Genomic DNA, 5,710 nt, shown 5'->3' on the forward strand with positions numbered 1-5,710 from the left:
CCTTATTTTCTTTCTGCCAACCAGTTTTCTATCCATCTCAATACATTTCCCCCAATCCCATGATCTTTACGATTGCACGATAATCTTTTTTGTACAGGACTTTGTCAAACTCCCCCTGAATGTCCATATAGAGCATTTCGGCTGGCTCCCTTTTGTCAATTCTATGAGTTAAATCTTCAAATAACTCCAATAGATATGTCAAGCATGATTTGCCCTTCTAAATACATGCTGACTCTGTCTGATCCTGCCAATGTCTTCTAAATGCTCCGCTATCAGTTCATTGATAATGGATTCGAGAATTTGAACTACTACAAAGGTCAGGCTTCCTGGTCGATAGATCCCTTTTTTCTTTTATCTGCCTCCCTTTTTGAATATCGGAGCTACCCTCCAATCAACAGGGACTGCTCCAGAGTCTATAGAATTCTGGAAGATGACCACCAGTGCATCCACTATATCCAGAGCCACTTCCTTAAGTACTCTGGGATGCAGATTATCACTCCCTGGGGTTTGATCAGCCTTCCATCCCATCAAATTTCCCCAACACTATTGCTCCACTCATATTAATCTCCCTCAATTCTTCCTTCTCACTAAATTTTACATTTTCCAACATTTCTGGCATGTAATTTGTGTCCTCTTTTATGAAGACAGAACCAAAGTATTCATTCAGATGCTCAGGCATTTCGTTATCCCCTATTATATAATTCCCTGTTTCTGAATGTAAGGGACTTACATATGTCTTCACCAATCTATTTCTCTTCACATTTCCATCGAAACTCTCAGTGTCAGTCTTTATGTTTCCTGTAAGCTTACTTTCCGACTGTATTTCCCCTTCTTAATGACTCGCTTCGTCCTTTTTTGCTGAATTCTAAAATGCTCCAACTCATCAGATCTATTACTTTTCTCGGCCAATTTGTATGCTTCTTTCTTGGACCAGATATTACCTCTAATTTCCTTTGTATGCCATGGATTGGCCCTCTTACCTATTTTGCTTTCGTGCCAAACAGGAATAAACAGTTGTTGCAGTCCCTCCATGCGTTCGCTGAATGTTTGCCATTGCCTATCCACTGTAATAACTTTAAGTAACTCTCCCCAATGTATCAAGCACAACTCATGCCTCATATCTTCATAGTTTCCTTTATTAAGACTCAGAACCCTAGTCTCCGAATCAATTACTTCACTATCCACCTTGATTAAAACATCTATCATGTTATATTCGTCATCCCCAAAGGGTCTCGCACAGGTAGATTGGTAATGTTTTCTAATTTCCTCTTAATTCCATTCCCAAACTCGCCACTGCAGTTTGGCGGTCTATGCATGACGCCCATTAGTGATTCTTGCCCCTTGATATTTCTTAACTCTATCCATACATACTCCATATTTTCAGAGCCAATATCCTTTCTCACGATTGTGTTAATTTCCCCTTTAATCAGCAATGGCTCTCACCACGTTTTAGCCTGTCCTTCGTAAATATTGAAGATCTTGAGACATTCAGTTACATGACTGGTCATCCTGCATCCATCTCACCGTAATCCCAATTATATTGAACCCGTTTACATCCATCCATACGATTATTTTGTGTACGTTATTGCAAATGGTCCACGAATTAAGACACAAAGCCTTTAAGCTTGTGTTTGTAACATCGTTTGTGTTGCTCACAACATTTTCCGTGACAAACCTGTTTGAGTTTTGCCCTTGATTACTCTGCCTATCCCTTTTCTTATTCCCCTTTCTACCTTTCGTTGTCTTGCTTCCTCCTTCTCTGACTCCATACATAGGTTCCCATCCCCCTGTCATATTAGTTCAAACCGCATCCAATCTTTCTAGCAAACACTCCCCCGAGGACATCAGTTCCAGTCCTGCCCAGGTGTAACCCCTCCAATGTGTACGGGTCCCACCTCCACCAGAACCGGTCCCAATGCCGCATGAATTGGAAACTCTCCTGCTGACACCATCTCTTCAGCCACATATTCATCTGATAGTTCCTGTAATTTCTTGATAAAAGCAAAGTACTGCGGATGCTGGAATCTGAAACGAAAGAGAAAATGCTGGAAAATCTCAGCAGGTCTGGCAGCATCTGTAGGCAGACCACGAGCGAACGTTTCGAGTCCAATGACTCTTTGTCAAAGCTGACAGACAGACAATGTGGGATTATATTTATACTGTGGAGTGAGAATGAAAGATGAGTCAACGCAAACTGGAGGAACAACATCTCATCTTCCTGTTAGCCACGCTACAGCCTTCCAGTCTCAACATCGAATTCAACATTTCAGATGATTAGCTGTACCCCATATAACATGATGGGGCAACACGGTAGCACTGTGGATAGCACAATTGCTTCACAGCTCCAGAGTCCCAGGTTCGATTCCGGCTAGGGTCGCTGTCTGTGCGGAGTCTGCACGTCCTCCCCGTGTGTGCGTGGGTTTCCTCCGGGTGCTCCGGTTTCCTCCCACGGTCCAAAGATGTGCATGTTAGGTGGATTGGCCATGCTAAATTGCCTGTAGTGTCCAAAATTGCCCTTGTTGTTGGGTGGGGTTACTGGGTTATGGGGATAGGGTGGAGGTGTTGACCTTGGGTAGGGTGCTCTTTCCAAGAGCCAGTGCAGACTCGATGGGCCGAATGGCCTCCTTCTGCCCTGTAAATTCTGTAAATGATGAGACCCACTTGTTTTCATACCATTTCTCTTACCATTACTTTCTTTCTTTTCATTTCATTTTTTATTTCTTGTCTTTCTTATCACCCCGTTTCCCAGCGTTTTCGTGGCTCTGACTCAAATTTCATTCTCATTCCACAGTATAAATATTCCCCACATTCTCTAACTGTTAGCTTTGACAAAGAGTCATTGGACGCGAAACGTTAGCTCTTTTCTCTCCCTACAGATGCTGCCAAACCTACTGAGATTTTCTAGCATTTTCTCTTTCGTTCCTGTAGTTTCTACTCGGATTAGCACATGGCACCGTTAGTAATTCTGAGATTACTACATTGGAGGTCCGAATTCTTAACTTTCTTCCTAGCTTCCGAGTGACAGCACGGTAGCACAGTGGTTAGCACAGTTGCTTCACAGCTCCAGGGCCACAGGTTCCAGGCTGGGTCACTGTATGTTCGGAGCCTGCACGTCCTGCGGTGTCTGCGTGGGTTTGCCCCGTGTGATCCAGTTTGCTCCCACAGTCCAAAGATGTGCAGGTTTGGTCGATTGGTCATGCTAAATTGCCCTAAGTGTCCAAAAAAGATTCGGTGGGGTTACTGGGTTCCAGGGATACAGTGGAAGGGTGTGGTTAAATAGGGTGCTCTTTCAAAGGGTCGGTGCAGACTCGATAGGTCGAATGGCGTCCTTCTGCATTGTCAATTCTATGGTCTATGGTCTTCCTGTATTCTGCTTTTAGGACCTTATCCCTTTTTTTACATCTGTCGTTTGCATCACGTTGCTTCACAACCACTGGCTGTTCATCCTTTCCCTCCAGAATGTACCCGCTCCGAGATATCCTAGACTCTAGAACCAGGAAGCCACAGACCATCCCGGAGTCTCGTTGGCGGCCACGAAAGCGCCTGTCAATTCCACTTACAATCGAGTCCCTTATAAACATTGCACTGGCGCACTTTTTACCCCTTCCCTCTGCAGCAGAACCAACCGTGGTGCAATTAGTTTTACTCCGCTGCTTTCCCCGAAGTGGCTATTCCCCTGAACAGTACCCAAAACGTTATATCTGTTTTGCTGGGGAGTGCCATAGGAGATAACTGCACGACATGCCTAACTTTCTTGCTCTATCTGGCGGACACCCATTCACTTCCTGCTTGCGGACTATGACCACATCTCTACACCTGCTGTCGACGATACTCTCAGTCTCGTGGATGCTGCAGTGTCCCCAACCGCCACTCCAGCTCTGAAACGCAAGCTTCCAGGAGCTGTTGTTGGCGATACTTTCCACACACATGTTGACCCAGGTAACTGAAACTGCCACATGGAGGAAGAGGAGCAAACAAATGCTTTCAGCTCTTATGCCGTGGTTTATCTCTTTAAATTAAATAAAACCTGAGGGAGTACTTTACATTTGTGCAGTCGTGGCCGAGTGGTTAAGGCGATGGACTAGAAATCCATTGGAGTCTCCCCGCGGAGGTTCGAATCCTGCCGACTACGAATATTCCTTGGGGCAGCACGGTAGCATTGTGGATAGCACAATTGCTTCACAGCCCCAGAGTCCCAGGTTCGATTCCGGCTTGGGTCACTGCCTGTGCGGAGTCTGCACATCCATCCCGTGTGTGATTGGGTTTCATCCGGGTGCTCCGGTTTCCTTCCACAGTCCAAAGATGTGCAGGGTAGGTGGATTGGCCATGATAAATTGCCCTTAGTGTCCAAAATTGTCCTTAGTGTTGGGTGGGGTTGCTGGGTTATGGCGATAGGGTGGAGGTGTTGACCTTGGGTAGGGTGCTCTTTCCAAGAGCCGGTGCAGACTCGATGGGCCGAATGGCCTCCTCCTGCACTGTAAATTCTATGATAATTAGATTAAATTCAGTTCTCTGTAGCCCTTCTTTCATGGAACTTGGACTACACTTACATAGATTAGAATCCAAGAAGCGATAGATGTTAAGGAGTTACCTGCCTTACCTGCGACTCACCAATTAGCTCTCTGTCTTGTTGTCACCTGCAGAAGGGCAAGGCCGCTCACTGGATATTTGAGACTAATAAACCAAGGGATAAAAAAACCTCCTCCCACCCTGCCTCGAATTCCCACCTAGCTTCAAATCCCCTTCTCAAATAGGCCTGAGATGGGTTGGTTTGATTCACCCACCTGGTAGCTTTAAAACAAAACAATTGAAATCAGCACTCTTGCCTCTTCATTAGGCCTGAGGTCATTGACAGTAAACAGCCAATCAGTTATGTGAGTGGGTGGGGCATTCCCTTATTTACCTGTACTGCACAGCTTCGACATTAAACAAGACTACTGCGATTTAAAAAGGAACAGCCTTGCCAATTCAATTCCCATCTTTCTTCAAATTCCTAGCTCCCAAACGCATTCTTCGCAGTGTCTGACTCTGGGTGTGTCCTCGCTGTCTCACTGGGAGTGTGCAAATCTCTGGTCATGTCTGACATGTTTTCGGAACGCAATAGGAAATATACTTAGATTTGAAACAGTTGGCAAGGCCAGCAGACAGAACATTGGGATAGACGTAGTAAGTTCAACGGAAGTTTTGAAATTAACACAATAGGCCGAATATCATGCTGGGTTTCTGTGAGAAAAACGTCAAAGAAAATAACTGTGTCTAAAATTAACGCTGATGGAATAGAGAGACATGAAGTCTTGGTTTTGTAGAAAACCTTATTGATATCTTCTCTGTCAGATCATGGCGAGTGGTGGAAACACTGCTCTAAAGTTTTCTGTTATGTAAACAATGAAAATGTCGTTAGATTTATTCAGCAGGTAGCCTCTGGGAATGGAAATCTGTCATTATGTCGACTGGTGCGTTTTGCTGGGCGGGAAGGTGACGGATGGAGGGTGGCCGGGAGCAGGAACAATAATAGTTGGCTGCTCGTGATTGATAAGATCTTGAAGGGTAGTGCATTGATTTAAATGATGAAACATAAATGTGACACGACGACGGGCGTGACCCGCAAGGCTATAGTCATGGGAGTCTGTTAAAACATGAAGGGAAGTGGATAATGGATACTGGGCAAGTCCAATTACCCTTGGAATCCATCATCCAGGGTCCACAACCT

The 5,710-nt window shown here is 45.0% G+C and overlaps 1 non-coding gene across 1 annotated transcript; it reads left to right on the forward strand.

Moving 5' to 3' along the window:
• The first annotated feature begins 4,050 nt into the window (after positions 1–4,050).
• On the forward strand, positions 4,051–4,132 carry trnas-aga (transfer RNA serine (anticodon AGA)). The gene has a single exon. It is a non-coding gene; the product is annotated as a tRNA-Ser (tRNA).
• The last annotated feature ends 1,578 nt before the right edge of the window (positions 4,133–5,710 follow it).

Source organism: Scyliorhinus torazame, chromosome 4 (genome assembly GCF_047496885.1).
Source record: "Scyliorhinus torazame isolate Kashiwa2021f chromosome 4, sScyTor2.1, whole genome shotgun sequence".
Lineage (NCBI taxonomy): Eukaryota > Metazoa > Chordata > Chondrichthyes > Carcharhiniformes > Scyliorhinidae > Scyliorhinus > Scyliorhinus torazame.